The following is a 22119-nucleotide window of genomic DNA, read 5'->3' as shown; positions in this document are numbered from 1 at the left end:
AAATCCAAAGTCTGGGGTACCTAGACCATGGTCTAGACAGCAGGAATAAGGTCCTGGAGGGACATTCCCATCAGCCCCACAGACCCCAGGTTGTAATTCATGGGGAAGGTTACAAACACCAAGGCAAGGTGCTCTGAAGAGCAGAACCTCGGTCTGAAGGCTCTGTTGCCTTCAGGTAGGATATTCAGTGGACATCAAAGGTAGTTCATCACAACCAATCCCATCGTCTATGCCTCAGGACTGCAGCATCAGCCCCTGCTGAGTCTCCAGCCTGCCTGCCTCCCTGCCTCACAGGTTCTGGATTTGCCAACCCCATAACAGCAATGAGACAATTCATTCCTTAAAATAAATTCTAATATATATACTTTTATTTGTAATATTTTAATATTATTTATGATAAGTATATATATCATATATATGTGAATATATCATATTATTTATAAGTGTATAATATATATGTGATATATACACTTATCATAAATAATATTATGATATATTCACATATATATGATATATATACTTCTAAATAATGTTAAAATATTACAAATAAAATTATATATATGTTATTATATATATCAGACCCTCTGTTTGGCATTTATGCTATATGACCTGGGGCTAGTTCTGGACTTCTTCAACAGTTCATTACTTCTGTCAGTATCATCAGAATAGTAACAGCCTTGGAGCCGGTGAAGGATTAAAGTGGGATAAAGGATGGCAAGTATATTGTACTGAGTTTGACGCTGAATAACAACTTCAAACACGTATTATTTTACCTTTAACACTGGGACAAAATCTATTGAGCTGGAAGTTAGTTCACATAGAAACATCAAAACTGCATTCAGCATAATGTAGTAACTGAGACCATGGGCTTTGGATTTAAGCCACGGTGTCTGTGTGTTTGCTCTACTCTATGTCACTGGATGTTCTGGGCTGGTTTCTACACTTCTCTGTGCTCCTAGCTTCTCATTTGTAAAATCTGTCTCATAGAGTGGTGGGGTTTTTTTGTTTTTGTTTTTTTTCTTTTTGTTTTGTTTTTGAGAGAGACAGAGAGAGAGACAGAGAGAGAGAGAGAGAGAGAGAGAGAGAGAATGAATCTTAGGCTCCATGCCCAGTGCAGAGCCTGACAAGGAGCTCGATCCAATGACGCTGGGATCATTACCTAGGCTGAAATCAAGAGGCAGATGCTTAATCAACTGGGCTACCCAAGCGCCCCCTCTCATAGTTTTAATGAGAAAAAAAGCCAAGATGATATATGTGCAACAATGAGAACCGGGTTCTGTGTCTTGGAATCTCTCAGTATATGCAACCTATCATTATTACTGTTATAATATGCTTTTCTTTAAAGTCTGTATTTATATATTTTGAGACAGAGGTAGAGTGAGTGAGCATAAGCAGTGGAGCAGCAGAGAGAGAGGGAGAGAATCTGAATCAGGCTCCACGCTCAGCATGGAGCCGACCCGGGGCTCAATCTCATGAACATGAGATCATGACCTGCACTGAAATCAAGAGTCAGACAATCAACCAACTGAGCCACCCAAGTCCCCCTGTTATAACATTCTTATCTCCTTAACAAATGTCTATTAATACCTACAATGTGCCACATAGTCTGCTAGGCACAATCCCTGCCTCACAGAATGACGGCCTGACTTATATGAGTGCAAACCTCATGAGAGTTTGAATGACTATTCATTCCTACCATATTGACTTACACTTTATTTTTCTTAAGTTTATTTTTAGTTTAAGCTCTTATATTTGAAGGCACGAACAGTTCTCAAATACAGAACACAGATATTAGTCAGTAAGGACTTGGGGTGCTTTGGAAAACTGAGTCTGGCAATGACAGAGTTTATACAATTTTTGGACAACAGCATGGCAGCTTGGAGGAAACAGCTCATTGTCTGAAACGAGTATTATATTCATAATTAGAAACATCACAGTCAGGATGCATGCAAATCCAAACTGTTTCTAACCTATGGAATCCCACAACATTTAATTTGTAAAGTAATTTTACTGATGACTTTTTAGTACTGGCCCACTGGAAGAAATAAAGTTTAAGTAAAAGGATTTTTTTTCCTGTCTACTAAAAGACGTTTAAGGATACAGCATTTAATATGATAATGGCATAAATTTCTCTGTTACCTATCAATTGAAGGTTATTTTTTAAACATAAACATTATATTTGTATGAAGGAAAGCAAGACCAGGAATGACAATTGTCATTTTTATGGAAGCCAGATCTCTCTAAGATAATTGCATGTGTACATTCAAGGATAGAGATTTATAGCTGAAGCACACTTTGTAGATTTCAGTGACAGATACAGGCCTTGAAATACATCTCCAATACAGGAGATCAAACAGATTTTTTTTTTATTTTTAGTTAAAGCTCATGATAGCACAGTAAGAAAATGAGCTGACAACTTACTGAGTTAATCTCTCCCCTTTCACCTCCTGTACAATAGATTTTTCACAGTTCCTACTACTTTTATTGTCTCTTATCGCAGACATTCTCCCACATCACACCTGGAATTTGTGGTCACTGAGTCAGGCCCCGGAGCTTTTCATTGTGGGTGGGAGGCTCTGGCACTGAGGCTGTCCTGGCTGTAAGAGTAAGAAGTGCTGCTAACAGGGGGGGGATTAATCTAAACTAAGCCCAGGGGTTCTCTAACCCTTGGAAAAACTGGTCTTATCCCTGGAGCTGCACTCTTGTCTGCAAGTGTTAAACCTTATAACAACCTAGGGAAACATAACAACTACAATTCACCCAACCTCTAGTTCATCGGGGTTTGGAGTGTCAAATTGCTGTGAGCTCCATATATTAACATACTGAAGAGCTGAACCAACACCTAAGCTTGTTTCTCTGAATAAGAAATTCATGGAATCTCAGTCATGCAAAGGACTTTTAATAGTGAGGGGTGAACAAAAGTGGATAAAGGATTAAAGGTGTTCAGATGACAGAGAGAGAAAGAAGGGAGAGACAGGTGTGGAGCCCCTAGAAAATGGCATGGTGAGAAATGAAAATCTAAACTATTCAAGTTAAGTCTTACCATAACAAAGAAAATGTTCAATCCTCCAAATGTTCCCAAGTCCTAGCAAATGCCTCACTTATGTTAAGGGAGATTTTACACAGTAAAAATTGCCTACAGCAATGGAATTTATATGAGCCTTTGGTGTGGTATAAAATAAGGACTGCATGGCAAAGAGGAAAGGTGTGTTGGGGTCAGACAGACCCATGTTCAAATCGTGTATCTACCAATTCATATCTGGGTGGTCTTGGCCAAATCACTTAGTCTACAGCCTTAATTTCCTCATCTGTCAAAAAGAAGTAGTTTATGCACAGTCTAGTCTCTAATGGGTGTACTAGAAGTAGTGGTTATTATAAAAGAATATGACCTTCAGTTAGAAAAATACTGAGCCAAGAGCACCTGGGTGTCTCAGTTGGTTAAGCATCTGACTCTTGATTCTGGCCAGTTCATGATCTCATGGTTCATGGGCTTGAGTCCCGTGTTGGGCTCTGTGCTGACAGTGAGGAGCCTGCTTGGGATTCTCTGTCTCTCTGCTCAAGTATGCTCATACTCTCTCTCTCTCTCTCTCTCTCTGCATAAGTGTGCTCATGTGCTCGCTCTCTCTCAGGAATAAACAAACATTAAAAAAAATACTGGTCTGTAAATCTCTGGCAAACACAAAGTTAAGCAGTCAACAGTAGACTGGTCATACATTCCAGCTTGCTCAGGACAATCCCAGTTTATACCTGTTGTCTTGGTATAATTATTAACAGTGCTTCCTTTCATTCTGTGACAGATAATATGGTTATTCTGGTAATGGGCCAAGTATTCACTGGTCAGCTAAGGCAGAAATGAGCAGGTGCAGGAATGAGGCAACCAAGAGTCCTAATGAAAGAACAGAGGGGTCCTAGCAAACCAAGGGGATCTGCTGTTGAGCTCTCAACCTAGGTCACTTATTCATTAGACAGTCAGATTCCAGGGAGAAAATGTCCTTATGCATACAGATTTTTGGAAATCTTTTGTTTTACCAAATATTGTTGGGTTGACACTAGGTGCCGAGTATTACCTTAAGAGTATCTGTCTTTTAAAAGTGTCTATTCCTGAGGCACCTGAGTGGCTCAGCCGGTTAAACGTCTGACTTCAGCTCAGGTCATGATCTCACAGCTCATGTTTGAGCCCTGCATCAGGCTCTATGCTGACAGCTCAGAGCCTGGAGCCCGCTTCAGATTCTGTGTCTCCCTCTCTCTCTGCCCCTCCCTGCTCATACTCTGTCTCTCAAAAATAAATAAACATTAAAAAATTTTTTTAATGTCTATCTATTCTACTGCCCAAGAAAGACTCATAATGTTATTTCACATTATAAAATTAGAGTTTTTAATAAAGGTCAAATGGGAGGATTTCTAAGGAATATTTAACTTTGCCTAAGAAGGAAGCAACAAAGGACAGGTTTAGAGCCTGGCTTTGAAATTTGGGTAGGTACTTGCCAGGCAGACAAGGGGGAGGCCATCTCTTTTTCCAGAGTGAAATGCTTGAGGACAGAGACATGAAGGATGCCTGACTTGTCCAGCCAATTCTGAGGAGTCAGATGTGAGAACAGAGTATATTTTATAATGGCAGATGAGGCTGGAAAGGACCTGAGTCAGGTGAGGACAGCCTTGTACAGGCCAGAATAATCTTGAGCCAACTAAGAATTATTTTATGTAATAAAATGACTGAAGGGGATGAGGATCTCAGCATGCTGTCAAAACCAAATTCCTGGGTTTTAGTAAAATTCCTGACAATGAATATTTGAGAGGAGAAAAGAAGGTTACAGGGAATCTAGCATATTGACAGATATCTGTTCAAATTATATTTCACAACTGCTAAAAATAAACAGAATTAGTTCTTTGTTTTATTGCTTTCCGTGTCTCCTTTATTTTTTTCAGGTGCCTCTTCCTGAGTCTGGAGGTCCCTTCCTAATTGTGAAACCTAATGTCCCTCTGCCATTTAGGTAAGGACAATTTTCTCTAGGCTGCTGTCAGGTGGAAAGCATGGAGCCAGTTTGAACCATGGTATAAACTTGTGAGTGGATAGAATTAATGACTTTGTGAATGTTTTGTTGTGTTCTTTTTATTCAGCTCTATCCCTCTGTGATCTTAGACAAGTTGATTAACAGAATCTCAGACATCTAGTGATAATAAATCTTGTATGAGCTTTATGTCTAAACAGAGGTATTCATCAAAAGTAGGGTGTGGCAAGAAAATGCTTGTCCAGTCATCTTATCCCTTAATTAATGCATTTATTCAACAAGGATTTACTCTGGGCCAGGAAATATTATAGGTGTCATAAGGACACAAATTTTGATGAGCTATGGTTCCTTCCTTAAAATAGGAAAGAGACCCTCACATAAACCCAGGAATACATGGTAGAAGGTAATAATGTATATAGAAGCATTCTGGGGTAAACCAGTGATATTAAGAATATATTTAACATCCACCTCTTCAGTTCTAAGTGCTTAGAAATACCAGATAAAACTGTTGTCTCCCCCCCCCCCCCAAATATATAGCTGATCTTGAATGCAAGAAAGAGAAAACTTTAGGTACCAGATACATTAAAAAAAAAAAAAAAGTCCAGAGACACCTGGGTGGCTCGGTCAGTTGAACATCTGACTTTGGCTCAGGCCATGATCTCATGGTTCCTGAGTTTAAGCCCCACAGCGGGCTCACTGCTGTCAGCATAGAGCCAGCTTTGGATCCTCTGTACATCCCTCTCTGCTCCTCCCCCACTGGTGTGCTGTCTCCCCAAAATAAATAAAACATTAAAAAAAATCCATGGTAGTAACTGGGATGATTTATGACTTATGAAAGAAAATCTTAGGAGTAGAGTTTTAACAACCACATGGTGATAATAGTTTAAAATGCAAACTGTGTATAAAAGGAAGTGAAAGTGGGATCACTGCTTAAAGTTGGGAATCAAGAACAAGATGACTTCCATAAAAGGGAACTGGAATAGATATGCCCGCTGGCAGGGTTGAAGCTTAAAGCCAGCAGCCCACCTTGGCCCACAAATATAAATAATAATCTGTGATGGATGGAAATCCATGTTCAGGGACTGGGTTTGAATTTGAGCCATGTGGTGTGGGAATGTAAAGAGCAGAGACATTAATTAGAAAACCGTAGAGCTTAATTACATAACAACTACAAAACCCCCTTATAGCGGGCCACCACAGCTAGGCCACACGTGGAAGAAAGCAAGCATGGAAAATGAGGAATTCTGCTATCAGTGGGAGACAATGAGCAACGAAAGGAAAAATCTACTCCTAGGGAATGAGAGATAAGAGAGATATATGATTACCATGAGGTTATGAAGTAAGCATATGCAATTAGGCAGACATGAAAAAGCCAAAAAGAAATGTGGCCAGCTTAAAAAAAAACCTTAGGTCACCAAGATGGCAGCATAGGTCATTCCTCAATTTGCTGCCTCTCATAAGAAGAATGACTAACAAATATTCAAGAACAAGACACCACGGAGAGAATCCAAAAACACGGGGATGAGGTTGAAGCACTCCCCCTGTACCACAGAGACCAACACAGGCTGCATTAGGAGGGCAAGAGAAGCTGCTGCACATTAATGACATTGACCTTCCCCCACGCCAGCACAGCACCACGTGAAGCGGTCTCCCCCAAGCCTCCAGTTCTTCCAGTTGGGAACCCAAGGGAAACAACGAGCCACCCCCCCACCCCTGCATTGTGGATTATTTTGCAAGACCCCTTACTCATACCACAGGGATTGCAAGGGAATCTGTGGGGATCAACCACAGGGGATCTATGACGAAGAAGGAGGACAGGCTTGCAACAACCAGGACACGGGTCTTGGCAGACCAAGTTCATACCTGTAGTGCCTAAACAAGTGGCTTTGCTCACTTGCAGAAGCAAGTCGGGGGCGCACTTTGACCAGGAAACCAGGTGAGGTGCAGATCTGCCCAATTCAGATCCTCAAACAAGGAATTTTACTAGCCCTAGAGCCCAGTTTGCCCAAGCCCAGGCCAGGAGCTGCATCACAGCCCCCTTACTGTGGAGGGGTCTTCTGCTCCAATCTGACCAGAATTGTTGGTAACAACTTCTGGAAGCAGTGGGCCCAGTGCTGCTCTACTTGAAAGGTAAGCAGGAACAGCTGATCACCCCCCAGAGCAAAACCAGGACCAGGTGTAGAATATCCCCATGATATATGCAGCCAGGGTGATTAGTTCATAGCCAAAGCTGAAGCTCCCTGCGCCTCATGGGAAACTGAGTAAAGCCTGGAGCAGCCCCTCCCTTTCCCACCCAGGCAAAAGAATTGATACCTAGCCCCACCTGCTGTGGAGTGTCTTCTCATCTAATCAGTGCCTCCCTCATCTGACTAGAAAAGCTAAAGAAAATTCCTCAGAGCCCAGCAGCACTTGAGCCAAAGGCTGGCAGGCAGAGCTGATAGTTTGCAGAACAAAGCCAGTGGCCTTGTTCAGTCAGGGAACCCAGGGTGTGGATCGGCTTGAGTTAAGACAAAGAGCTTTACCAGCTTTAGAGCTGCTTCACCCTTTGGTAGGGTGTCTAATTCATAGCCCCGCTCATTGCTGAAGACAGCCTTCAGCCTGTCTGACCAGGGAACCTAACCAGAGCACATGGGAGGCAGCATAGCCCATTCAACAGCCCTCTGTATAGTGACACTTGAAAAGAGAGAGAGCACAGACTGTGGCTTCCTTGTCTGCAGAGCAAAATCGGTGTCCTAATCTGACCAGGGAACACAGTGCACACTCTGGCCTGATTCAGGTCCACAAACAACGAATTCTACAGGTCCTGGGTCCTATCCTACTGCGGTGTCGGGGATGGGAAGCTAATTCATGGCCCTGTTTACTAGTGAATATAGTACTCAGTTCCAACCATCTAGTAAGCCTGACCCGTGAATCCAGGCAACCACGGAGCCCATCCCACAGCCTCACATGGGTAGGAAACCAAGTCAGCAGTCCTATCCAACTGTTCTTAGCGGTGGAATAACTCCATCCTCAGAGCTTGAATAGTTGCCTCACCCCCAAACCCCACCTGTCCTAGGATAGTGCCAGCCGACACACCCAAAAACCCAAACTGAGCTGACTGGTGAAAAACTGCCTTTGTCGAAGCAAACCTGCAAAGTCTCACAGAGGAGCCCTATTACTCAAATGCACAGATACCAACATAAGGAATCAAGGATCACAAAATTTTGAGTAATGATGATACCACCAATGAAAACTAATAAAGGTCTAATAACTGACCCCTAAAGAAATGAGTTTTGTGAACTGCCAAAGAATTCAGAATAATCCTCTTAAGATTAGTGAGCTACAAGAAAATATAGACAACTAAACAAAATTAGAGCAATGCTTGAACAAAAGGTGAAGCTCAACAAGAAAATGGCAACCATCAAAAACAAACAAATAAAAAACAGAAATCCTAGAGTGGGAAAACATAATAACTGAACTAAAATATTCAAAAGAGCTTCAAAAATAGACTTGACCATGCAGAAGAAATAATCAGCCACCTGGAGTATGGGATATTGGAAACTACCCAGAGAAGCAAAAAGATGTCCATCAGTAGATGAACGGATAAAGAAATTGTTCTATATACATACAATGAAATAGTATTCAGCCCTAAAAAATGAAGAAATCCTACCAACTGCAGTAGAATGGATGGACCTTGGAGGCATTATGCTAAGTGAAATAAGTCAGAGAAAGACAAACACTGCATGATCTCACTTATATGTGGAATCTAAGACAAAATAAAATGAACAACAAAAAAAACCTCATAGGAAAAGAGATTATTAGACTGGTGGTACCAGAGGTGAAGGATGGGGGAGGGGAATTGGAGAAAGGTGGTCAAAGGTACAAATTTCCAGTTATAAGATAAATAATCACTAGGGATATAATGTACAACAGAATAACTATACTTAGCACTGCTGTGTGACATATAGGAAAGTTAAGAGCGTTAATCCCAACAGTTCTCATCATAAGGAGGATGTTGTATTTTATTGTATCTATATGAGAAGACAGATGTTAGCTGAACCTATTGTGGCAATCATTTCACAATATATGTAAATGAAACCATTTGCTGTTCAACTTAAACTTATATAGTATTGCATGTCAATTGTTTCTCAATAAAACTGGAAAAAGAAGGGGCATCTGTGTGGCTCAGTTGATTAAGTGTTTTACTCTTGATTTTGGCTTCAGGTCATGATCTCATGGTTTTATGAGTTCGAGCCCCACATGGATTCTGTGCTGACAGGGCGGAGCCTGACTGAGATTCTCCCTCTTTCTCTGCCCCTTTCCCATTCACATTCTCTCTCTCTCAAAATAAATAAATAAACTTAAAAGAAAAACTGGAAAAGAAAAGAAAAAATCTAAATAGGTAAAAAGATACAGCTAAAGAGAGAATTGGAAGAAAGAACAGAGGAAATCGCCCCTAAAAGAACACAAAGAAATTAGAAATGGAAGCAATGAAAGGCAAGAAATATGAAAAATAGCATGCAAAGCTCCAATAAATATCCAATCATTTTAAAAAATGTTTTATTTTAGAATAGTTATATATTCACAGGAATTTGTAAAAATAGTAAACTGAGGTCTCATACCCCTTTACCCAGTTTTCTCCAATGGTTACATCTGACACATTACATTTAATATAATTACTAAGAAATTAACATTGGTACAATATGTATGTATAATTGTGTGAATGTCTCCTTGCTCCTCATCATTTTCTTTGCTCTGAAGTCTACTTATTCTGATAATAAAATAGCCACACCTGCTTTTTTTGGATTAATATTTGCATGTCTTATATTTTTCCAATCTTTTAGTTTCAGCTTGCCTAAATATATACACAGGTATCCCCTGCTTTCCAAAAGTTCACATTACACCACTTTGCTTTTATGAAAGATCTACATTAATGCCTGTTTTCATTATGTGAAAGAAATCTGAGGAGGATTTTTGCTTCTATGAAAAATGTCAATACTATCTATACTAATTTAAACCTTTCATAAAAGCAAAGTGGTGTAATGTGAACTTTCAGAAAACAGGATATTTTTCCCTTTGTACCTTTCAGCTTACAAAAGGTTTCAGAGGAATCTTCTATTTTTGGATAGCGAAGGAAACCTGTGTTTGAAATGAGTTTCTCACAGCAGCATGTACTTATGTTTTTTTTTTTTTTTTTTGGAGTTATGTTTTTAACCCACTTTGTCAAGTTGTCTTTTAATTGGTATATTTAGATCATTTACTTATTTCTGAAATAAACTTTAGTTTTTAGAACAATTCTGGAGTTACAGAAAAATTGCAAAGGCAGTACAGGAGAGTGCCTATCTACTACATACTCATTTTCCCCTATTATTAACATCTTAAACTGGATGGTACATTTGTTGTAATTAATTAATCAATATTGAGGCATTATTACTAACTAAAGTCCACACTTCATTCATATTTTCTTGGTTTTTATCTAATATCCTTTCTCTATTCCAGGATCTTATACAGGATACTACATTACATTACCTGTCACGGCTCCTCTTGGCTATGACAGTATATCAGGCTTTCCTTGTTTTTCATGTTCTTAACAGTTTTGAGAAGTAATGGTCAGGTATTTTATAGAATGTCCCCTTCTTGGGATTTGTCTATTCTTTTTCTCATGATTAGACTGGGATTGTGAATTTTAGGAAGAAATCCACAGAAGTAAAGTGCCATTTCATCACATCATATTAAGGGTACATACTATCAATATGACTTCTCCCTGTTGATTTTGACCTTGATCATTTGGCTGATCTAAAATCACTGCCATCCAAATAGTTTCCCCCCTGTAGGTAAACTGCCATTTCTTGCTGCTTTCAGGATTCTTTCTTTGCCTTTAGTTTTCAGAAGATTGATTATTATATGTCTTAGAGTAGATTTCCTTGAGTTTATTCTGAATTTTGTTGGATTCTTGAATCTATAGATTTATGGTTTCTTGTTTGTTTTTCTAAATCTGGGAAATTTTCATCTATTTTCTCAAATTTTTTTTCAATCCTGTCTTATCTCCATCCTTTGGATTTGGATTATACATATGTTAGATTATAGTTCCTGAGGTTCTAATGTTTTCTCCCTCTCTTCCCCACCCTGCCCCCAGTCTATTTCTCTGTGTTTAGATTGGGTGATTTCTATTGTTATATCTTCAAGTTCACTCTTTTTTTCCTTTGTCCTCGCCATTCTTCTGCTGAGATCATCCACAGAGTTTTTTTTAGTTTTGCATATTTCAATTAAAAAATTTCCCTTTGGTTCTTCTTCATATCTTCTATTTCTGAGAATTTCTATTTTTTTCATTTGTGTCAAGCTTCTTTGTAATTGCTCACTCAAAGCATTTTTATGATGACTGCTTTAAAATCCTTGTCAGATAATTTTAATATCTGTATCATCCCAGTGTTGGCATCTGTTGATTCTCTTTTCTCATTCAAATTGAGATTTCCCTCATTCCTGGTATGATGAATGATTTTCAATTGTACCCTGGAAATTTAAGGTATTATGTTTCGTGACTCTAGATTTTATCTAAATCTTCTGTTTTGGCAGAGCTTTTCTGATGCCGCATAAGCACCACCATGTTATTACTGCCAGATTAGGGTGTGGGTCCAGGTTCCCTGCTGGGCCTCTGAGGTGTAGGGGTTCTCATTACTGCCAGTAAGGGGTAAGTGTTCAGACTCCCCACATCACTTCTGCTGACACCGTAGTGGTGGGGATACTTTGTTATCTTTGACAGGTGGTGGAAGCCCTGGCTCTCCACTAGGTTTCCTCTGACACCACCATCAGGTAGTAGGGGAAGTCTAGGCTCTCCAATGGTCTCCACTGAAATCACAGAGGAGGGAGTTTTCTTGTTACTTTCCCTGGGTTAAAAATCCTGGCTTCCCACTCAGGCTTCTCTGCTATCACCCTGGTGGGTGGGGGCTGGAAACACTAAATTCTAAACAGGCAGGGATGGAAGTCTGGACTCCTCACTAGGCCTTTGCTGGGAAAGGTGTGGGTGGGACCATAGATTTTTTCCATGGTGTCTGGCTGGAGTAGTTACTTTTTGTAAGTTTTCTGTTTTTCTAGCTTTCTCTTTTCCTTGTCTTTTGGATAGAAAGAGTCAGCTTTTCTTGGGCTTTTTCTGTTTATGCCCTAGGTGTTTCTGGGTTGCTGCCCCCTCCAGGACCCACTCTGGGATATATGTGGTAAAAATAAGGCCCATGGGATTCACCACCATGTTGTCGAAGGTTCTGTGGTTCCTAAACAGTCTGCCTGTTTCTCATTGCCTTTTGTTCTTCTCACTGTTTATTTTATATGTGATGTCCAAGATTTCTTAGCTGTACTTAGTAGGAGAAACAAGTAGAGGTGCATCTATTTCTTTTAAAAAAAATTTTTTTACTGTTTATTTATTTTTGAGAGAGATAGAAAGAGACAGAGTGCAAGCGAGGGAGGGGCAGAGAGAGAGGGAGACACAGAATCCGAAGCAGGCTCCAGGCTCTGAGCTGCCAGCATAGAGCCCAACGCGGGGCTCGAACTCATGAGCCGTGAGATTATGACCTGAGCCAACGTCGGACGCTCAACAGATTGAGCCACCCAGGAGCCCTAGGTGCATCTATTTCTGATAAGAGTTTTGAAAGTAGAGCACAGAAAGAATGGTCGGTAGATGACGTTTGATGAGAAATAGTTGAGAACATTTCAGATATGACAAAAACAGGAATTTAAATGGAAAAGACACATTGAGTGCTTGGTAGAATTAAAAATAAGACCACACTTAGAAACACTGTAGGGAATTTATAGAATATCATGGATAAAGAAAAAAAATCATAAAAACCACTAGTGAAAAGAGAGATTATCCCAAAGGAATGACAACAAATTTAGCAACAGACACATCATCAGCAAACATGTATGTCTGAAAATAATTGAAAATATATTTGAAAATTTGAGCAAAATTTGCCATTAGCCTAGAATTCAAAAACAAGCCAAGCTATTGCTTCAGATGAGATTAAAACAGATGTATTAACAGACATCCTAGAGATTATAAAGTTTTCTACCCACAGGGCCTCATTCAAGGAACTACTTTAAAATTGCTTCCGTGAGATAAAAATACATTAAAAGGAAAGTGTGGGATGCAAGAAAAAGATGAACCAGGACATTGGTATTGTGAGGTGGTAAATCTACAGCAGAAATGACTATAAATATATTAAACATACCTTTACTACTAATATTTGTAAATAATCAGGCATGATAATCATGATAAAACCGGAGTTAATATTTTAAAACAAGAGTTAATAACATTCGTTAGAAAATAAGAAACAATAAGTAACAACGTGCGCATCAAAATGATGCTAATTTAGAGGAAAGTTTGAAATATGCTGGAATTTTACTCAGGAAGAAAAGAAAAATACTGATTAATTCTAACTTACCTAAAACACATCAATTTAAGTAAAAGTTTATCAGTAAAAGAATAAGCTTGGAATATCTAACTTTCAAAGGAGGCAAGAGGGAAAAAAAGAAACAAGCAAAGCTTATTACCCACTAGAAAACAAGAACAAAGGGGTGAGAAGCCAAGATTGTGAGAGAACAAATTTATAAGTAATAACAACTCATGTGAGCAGCAAACTCATAGGATAGAGACAGAGACTCCCAGATTAGATAAAATAATAGCTAGATATAGCTATTTTGAAGAGATGAGTCTGAAAGCAAATGACAGAGAAAACAAAGGTATGGAAGAAGACGGATCAGGTAAATATCATCAAAAAGCCTACTAGCAAAGCAATGCAAACATAAAACAGGGTTTCTCCACCTCAGCACTCGTGACATTTTAGGGAGATGTTCTTTGTTGTGGGAGGCTGTCCAGTGAATTGTGGTATCTATGTCACTAGATACCAGTTCCACCATCTTCCCTAGTCCTGACAACTTAAAACGTTTTTAGACATTGCCAAATATCCCCAGGAAGTAAATTTATCTCCGTCAGACAACCACAGATTTAAAGGGAAGTGTACTGAAAGGGAGGGAAAAAAGGACCTTCTATAGTGGACAGAATTCAAAGGTGACCAAAGATTCTGGCCCCTTGCTATACATACGTCTTTTCCCTGTCATTTAGTCAAACACTAATCTAGGTATTGTTGAAGGGATTTGCAGATGTAATTAAGGTTTCAAATCAGTTGACCTTAAAATAGGGAGATTTTCTGTATGGACCTGACCTAATCAGGTGAACTTTTAAAAGGGACTGGGCAATTCTGGAAGTCAGAGATTTGAAGTGAGGAGAATTTGATGCAAGGTAGAGTCTCCATTACTGTCTTTGAACCTGGATGTGGCTATGTAGTGAGGACCATGCATGGGTGTCTTCTAGACACTGAGTTTAGCCCCTGGGTCTGATAGCCACCAAAAATACGGGGACCTCAGTACTACAGCTACGAGAAGCTGCCACAGCCACACCACCTCTTTGCTCATCTATTTTCAATTTTCTCTGTTATTCATATACTTTTACTCTCCCACATGAATTTTTAGAATTCATTTTCAAGTTTTCTGTATCCCATACTTTCGCCTGTAAAATGAACATGATGATAATACAGAAATAAAGTAATGATGACACACCGTAGGAGATATTTGCAACATGCAGTAGATAACTGATTAACAATTAACTTCCAGAATACATACAAAGAACTTTTTAAAACAGTGAGGAAAAAAACAACAACAACAAATCAGAAAATAGTCAAGATATTGAATTGCAATTCACAGAAAATTCTAATGGCCCTAAAATGCTCAAACTCAGTGATAAGGAAATACAAATTATTATCCCCCCCAAAAAGTGGTAACCCACCAATATTAGGAACTCTTTTGTAGTTTTTTAAAATCAAAATGTTTAACAATTTAAAAATTCAGGAATATGAAATACTGACAACGAGAGCGCTAAGAGATGAGTTGTTACCATCATTTTGGACAGAATTTGGCATTCTACAGTAAACTGTTTAAATGCCTTAGGGTCCAACAAGCCACTTTTATTTATTTTTTTTTTAATTATTTTTTCAACTTTTTAAATTTATTTTTGGGACAGAGAGAGACAGAGCATGAACGGGGGAGGGGCAGAGAGAGAGGGAGACACAGAATCGGAAACAGGCTCCAGGCTCCGAGCCATCAGCCCAGAGCCCGACGCGGGGCTCGAACTCACGGACCGCGAGATCGTGACCTGGCTGAAGTCGGACGCTTAACCGACTGCGCCACCCAGGCGCCCCAGGCCACTTTTAGATGCACATTTAGAGAGGGGCTTACAGCTACAGACAGGTGGAGACCCAACTATGAAAAGCGATACAAGTATACATTTTATGGAGGGAAAAAACTGCCTAAAAGCTCATAAATAGGGAAACAAATAAAATGTGGACTCTTCATATGAAGAAAAACTATACAACAGTTAAAAAAAAAATCAACCTGGCCACATCTCATTTACATGATCCTAAGCAGAAATTAAAACAAACAAACAGACAAAAAACTCCAAGAAACAGAACATTACATCTATTACAAAATCATAGCAAAAAATGCCATACATTATTTATGGAAGCATATGTACGTTTTGTTTCATTTTTGTCTTAAAATATAGATGAAAAGGATGCACAACAAATTCATGATAATGACTGCCTCTGGGAAGAGAGAAATAAATAAATAAATAATATTAAATATTTAATTAAATAATTTATTGCTTAATAAATATGTACAATATTATATATTTTTGTGCAATATATATCTTCAAATATATACTGTATAAGTAGAGTTTTGTTTCTTTTTTTGAAAATTTTTAATGTTTATTTATTTTTGAGAGAGGGAAGTGGTGGGGGGGAGAGAGAGAGAGAGAGTAAGCATGGAGGAGCAGAGAGAGAGGGAGACACAGAATCCAAAGCAGGCTCCAGGCCTCCATGTGGGGCTAGAACCCACAAACTGTGAGATCATGACCTGAGCCGAAGTCGGACACTTAACTGACTGAGCCACCCAGGTACCCCAGTAAAGTTCTATTTCTTAAAAATATTAAAAACAAATAAGACAAAATGTTACCAATATTAGGTGTTATGAATATGAGCATTTGTTTTATTGTTTTTCTTTTTTTTTAATATCTCTGAAATTTCTCAAAATAAAAAAGAATGGAGGAGACTGGAGGAAACACAACAGAAAAAACTCTGGGCAAGACCTTGGGTGACAGAAGACAGAGGATAAAAACCTTCCTAGGAAGAAGCTGGAAGGAGTAGGGCAAGTCATTTCAACCAATGGTTTTCTGAGGTGCCTGTGGATTCAGAAGGAGGGGGGTGACATAGGATGCACAGAAGTCAGGCAAGTGGAGCTTTGGACACCTATCCACATTTCAATTCCAACAGTTCCATCAGTATCTGTTGTGTAAAATGGGCTTCCAGGTACACTGCCTTTGAACTCAGATAAAGACTTAGATGCTATGGCCCAGCCCAACTCTCTCAGATTCATGGTGGAAACTGGCTCAAGGTAATGTTGAAAGCTGGTCTCAGAGGCCCAGTTAAACTGGTGTCCCAAGCTTCTTCAGGGCTTAATGTTTCTGGCTCCCCTCTGGTTTGAGTAAGTGAATCCTCAGATTTATGGATTGAGCCTTGGTAAATTCCTACAAGGAGCAGGAAATGCACAATTCCCAGCACTCAGTATGTCGTGGCCCATGGAAGACCTCTTAGGGCCTGCATGACTACTTACTGATTGTATCATCTTACTGATTATGGAAAGTCACAGATTTTTTTTTTTAAGATTTTGTTTAGAAATAATGGCACTGTGTAATTTGGGTTGATTGACATCTTTAAGTTGTCATGTCTTGCTACTTGTTAGCACAAATACCCTTGGTCAAAGCTTTGTTTATAGAATTCAAATGAACATGCTTTAGTCCCAATGAAACTTGAAGAACAAAGAATATGAACAAAGAACAAAGAATATGAATATTTGCCTTTTAAATAATATTTATCAATATTCATAAAATTCTTTTGTATTGACAAAATATTTTCACATACATTTCTCCCTTGATGGTCAGGACACTGCTAGGGATGTCACCTTTGTTGTATGCATGAGGAGATCACGACTCAAAGAGGTAAGTGCCACCTCTGGGGAACAATTTCTATGTTGGTATTTGCACTCTCTTTACAATTAACTAAGTACTAGCCTTTATGTTATCTCATGTGACCTGTGCAAACAGATCAGGCATATCAAACAGAGAATGCCCTCTGCACACAAGCTAATTGCTGTGTGGTTCAGACTCCTTTTATAAGAAATTTTAGAAGTTTTGACTTCCCAGATCAGCACTGTCTACAAAATATAACTAGTGATCTGAAATCTGAAGACTGTATTAATTTCAAGTCAATGTCCAACTTAAAAAAATAATGCTTGTTTTGAGTTGCGGAAAAGGTATATATATAATTTTTTCAGAAATAACATGCATACATAATGTATACACGCACACACACACACATACATATATCACTAACATCATATAAAGCCCAGCAAAATTAGAGAACATCTGATACCACTTGGAGAACTCTGAAATATATTTTGTTCAAAAGAGAACAAATAAGATACAATATAACTTTCATTTCCAGAGCTTCTTTCATGCTAATCACTGCCCCCAGAAGCTTTACAGATCAATATAATAGGACGCAGCAGCAGAAAGCATATGGTCCAGTGTAAATTACTAGAAAAAACGAGTTACAAAGACATTATATGATGAATAAATTAAAGTATTCAGTCATAAATCCAATAAGAAAGGGAGAAATTAAGAAGCAGTGAATAGGGGGAAAGAAAGGGCTTGGAATTAACTCAGAGATGAAACGAAGGATACACGTGACAAATGTGTGTCTCCGAGGGGCAGCAGAAGAGAAAAGGGAGTGTGAGAGCCTTGAACTCCCCAGCAAGGCCTCCAGGAGCCAGAGTGAAATATTGGCAAGAACAGGGCCCAGCCAGGAAAATAAATACTGGGTCACTGCCTAGGATCTAAAAGAAATAAGGTTAAACCTAATGAAAATCAGACATCAGATCTAAAGAAAAATGTATAATATTCTGTTCTTTCTTTTTTCCATTTTGATTGGTTTTGATAGGAACATGTGTTTATGGGAGGGTTCTAATCTATGCATGCAGATGTTTGTTTTCTTTTAAAACCCTGAGATGGAGAGGAATAGAAATGGGAGAACGCTGTGCTGGGAAATTGGCTTAAGCCAGTGCAAATTTTGTGGGATGTTAAATGTTGGCGTCCAAATGATATTCTTAAATTATTTGTATACTCTTTATATGTTTTAGAGACCAGAGAGCCAGGATTTGGTTTTTGGGGCCTCCAGAACAGGCAGGTGAGCCAAGAACACACTCAGGACATTTGTTAAATGCTTTATTTAAAAAATATTGGGAGTATCAGGCACCAGTATCAAAGGGGAGTTTGTGCAGGTGACCAGCTCTAAGTTTCAGCAGGGGCTGTTACACCAAGGAGGCATGGCTGATAATTGTACTACAATTCTTGGGCAAGTGTCTATGAACCAATATATTACTAAATTCCTAACCTGTGATATGGAGAAGCATTAAAAGTGAAGTCAAATATGTCGTACGCACATACGTGCATACACACATAATACACACACGCATAAAGTGAGGATCACAGGGAGGCAGGAGGGCTGTGATCAGAGAAACACTGTCCTGTTGCGGGGGCAAAGGAGAACTGTGCCAGAAATCATACTAGAGCTCTCTGTCTCATACTTATGACAGTTTCCAAAGTTATTTCTCCATTTACTCATTCATTCAGCCACTAAATACTTATTGCTCATCTGCCACATATCCGGCACTGTGTTAGGGAGTGGGCACACAAAGATGAATAAGGGGCCACCATCCTTGGGAGACTCAGAATTTAGAGGAGTTATTTTCAGGAGAAAAGCATGAAAAGGAGGAAAGGAAGGCTTTTTTTTTTTTAATGGTGTGCTTGAAAATGAAGGGAGGTCAGCTCTAATTGAAAGAAGAAAAATAAAATGGGTTTTGAAAACCTTAAAAGGCAGGCGGAGACATCGACCAAAATGGAAAGTGAATTTAGGGGTCCTGAGGATGGGCCTGCTATTGCTTTTATTATATGGAGAAAGCAGAATGTTCACAAAATTGAATCAGCCTGCAGAAAAAAAGAGCTGCTCACCTTCCCTGCTTAGCCATCTACGTGGAAGGGTATAATAGGGGCCAAATGCACAGCATTTGAGTTTCTAGCATTGAACGGAGTATAGCTTAGGGCAGATACTCACTACATGCTGCACAACTGAAATGTCCACCTAGATCTTGCTTTGTAGGTCAGAGTGGCAGGAGGCAATGGGTGAGGAGGGGAGGGTCAGAAGCATTTTTCTGATGGCCACCGAAATTCTCCAGAGAGACATCTTCTGTCAGATGCACGGTATGCATTTATATCTTCTGCTAGTGGGTAGGTTCACACTGACAGGATAAAGGTGCAAAAGGGGCAAAAGAGGATGATGGGGAAAAAAAGGGAAGGGAATGGTCTAACTTATATAATCTAATGCCTTTTCCTTTATTTCTTTGCTCTTGTTGGACCATTTCTTTAGAGCAGCTCTCAGTTAAATCAGAACTTGTTCACGCTATAGTTTATCAATGCCCCATTGTGTTCCCCATATTTAGTAGCTTACTCACCCTTTCAGCCAAGATTATTTCAGAAAAAATTATAAATTAGGTTGGAAGAAAAGCTACAAAGAAGGACACAGATAGAGCATATAAAAGAAGGTCTCAAACACAGTGGTCAAATTGATGAGAAAGAATGGAAAGAAAGTTGGAGAAAAAGGTAAGATGAATTGCACTAAGTCCATAATTCACTTAAGGCAATCTATGTTAACACCCGTGCATAGAAAGAAATGAAATCAACCACAAATCAAGTCATTTTGCATATTTTCATAAGTAATAGAATGATTGTAAATTTTTATTATAAACTGTATTATGAACTGTAAATATATCTTTCTTTCCTTCAGAAATCTGAGTGAACAAGTTGACACTGAACATTTAAAAAAAAATACCAAAGAACAAAAGATAGGTTTTCGAGACTGCTCAACACTTTCACTGTCTGCTCTTTCGAAGCTCTCCAGCAATGGTTTTCTAGTATCTACTATTTTGTACCTTAAAAACAAAACAACGCAAAGCAAAGCAAAACAAAACAAAACAAGGAAAGAAAAAGCAGTGCATTTGCGTTCACTTTTCCATGTTTCAGAGAATGTTGGGTTTTCACTCTGCTCTTTCATCAAAAACCTCTTCCACATGCAGAGGTATCTGCCTGGCTCTCTGCTCGTCACAGTACACCAGCTCAGCTTCCTAGTGCCATCTTCCTTTATTCTAACAAGATCTTCATTGGTGCCAGACTCCATTGATCTATGCAGAAACATTCTGAAAAGACGGTTTCTATGGGGGTCTAAGTGCAGATCACCGCATTATAAAACAAAATATTTGACTACAAAACCGATTTACAGCAAACAAACTATGGCTTACAAACTCCAATGATCTTCAATCACATCACCACTTAGTCATGCCATGCTTGGCCAGACACCATTAACCCATTACTGTGAGCTACAACAATGCTTATGCCCGAAGTGTAATGAATGTTCTAGGAATAATTATCCTTATGCCTTTTAGACTCATATCACATATCAGCTTCTAAAAATGTCTTAGGGTCATCCATGCCATGCACTGGAGGCCACCTGAGTCAAATTAGCATGGGCTGAGGGGGGTGTAGTGAGGAAGGAGCAAATCACAATCATCCAACATGGTCTTCTCTGAAAAGTAGACAATATTTCTGATGTCTGGATGCCTATTTAGTTATTCCACTCAAGTTCATTCTTGGGGGGCGGGGGTCTTGTCAATAAAGTCAAACCAGGCTCTTGGTGTGTAACAGGGTTTTTGAGGGTCTTTTTTGAGAGCTTCATTAAAAGCAGACAGTTTCTCTAACCTTTTAGCAGAACCTGTTATCTGATGACGTGAATTAAAGTCTCTCAAATGACTAATAATCATATCAGGGCTGCCATGTCAGCTTGTAGATTTGAATAAGAGGGTCTGAAAACATTTGCATGCCTCGATGTGCCAGTGCTAAGAAGCTAATGTGATAGTGCTGTCATAAAGCACTGGAAAGACATGACTTAATGTAATCTGTCATGTCATATGCTAATCTTCAACCATTACTTGAGTGCTGTAAGTAAGTAGAAAGCATTTGGGAGAAATCCTTTCCAATTTCTCTGAGTACCACTTCTGCTGCTGGTCAGCTCAAATGGGTTTTGTGCATTTAATGCAGAGCTCAAGTCAAGTTGGTTTAGGTCACACTTAATTAACCAGCACACTGATGGGCTGGGCCAGTATAGCTCTATGGAAAACGGTTATTTCAGAGGCAGCCTAACAAGTAAATATTTCATATGCTGAAGGAAAAAGGGAAAAAGACACTTTCTCAGTCCTTGATAAAGAAAATGCTCTTTTCAGAGGAAACACTATGAATCTTAAGGAGACATCTTTTTTGGTTTCTGCTTGCCTCCTTCTATATTTGAGTTGAGTTTACAGAAAGTGATAATAAATAGTTAAAGACATTCCTCTCACCCTACTAGCAAGACTCTGTTCACCAGATACGGGCTTATCACTCAAACAATAGAGGCTGCTTAAATGCGAAGTCCACAGAAACAGAGGACAGGTGATCAAAAGGAGACATCCGCTTGGCACACTCTTTAACAAGATGACAACATCTCTTAACATACAGCCATTAAGAAAGGAGAGTGGTTCTTAGAGCTAAGCACAGTTTGTGAGACAGACAATGAGTGAGACTAGAGAGACTGACAAATTTTTGCCCAATTTTTTTAGGAAAGTGTGCATGGGATTGTGATTCAAAATATGAAGGTTATTTTTATCAGCCACACTGAGTCAAGTCAAAAAGACGCTTAAGAACTCGAAGAACTGCCTTCTGGAATAGCATTTTTGAGGATGCTGAGCAGATGGCATGAGATTGGCCCCAACGATTCTGCCTGAATTTCCCGACATTCCTACGAGGCTTGCTATTGGTAACCCAAGGGAACTTTTGTGCACGTGGGAACTGGCTTTTTATAGGGTCTAATTAGAAAGCACAGGCAATTTCTAC

This window comes from Panthera pardus, unplaced genomic scaffold (assembly GCF_024362965.1).
Source record: "Panthera pardus isolate Hobbes unplaced genomic scaffold, ASM2436296v1 HiC_scaffold_11, whole genome shotgun sequence".
NCBI lineage: Eukaryota > Metazoa > Chordata > Mammalia > Carnivora > Felidae > Panthera > Panthera pardus.
Note: the sequence above shows the minus strand (reverse complement) of the source record.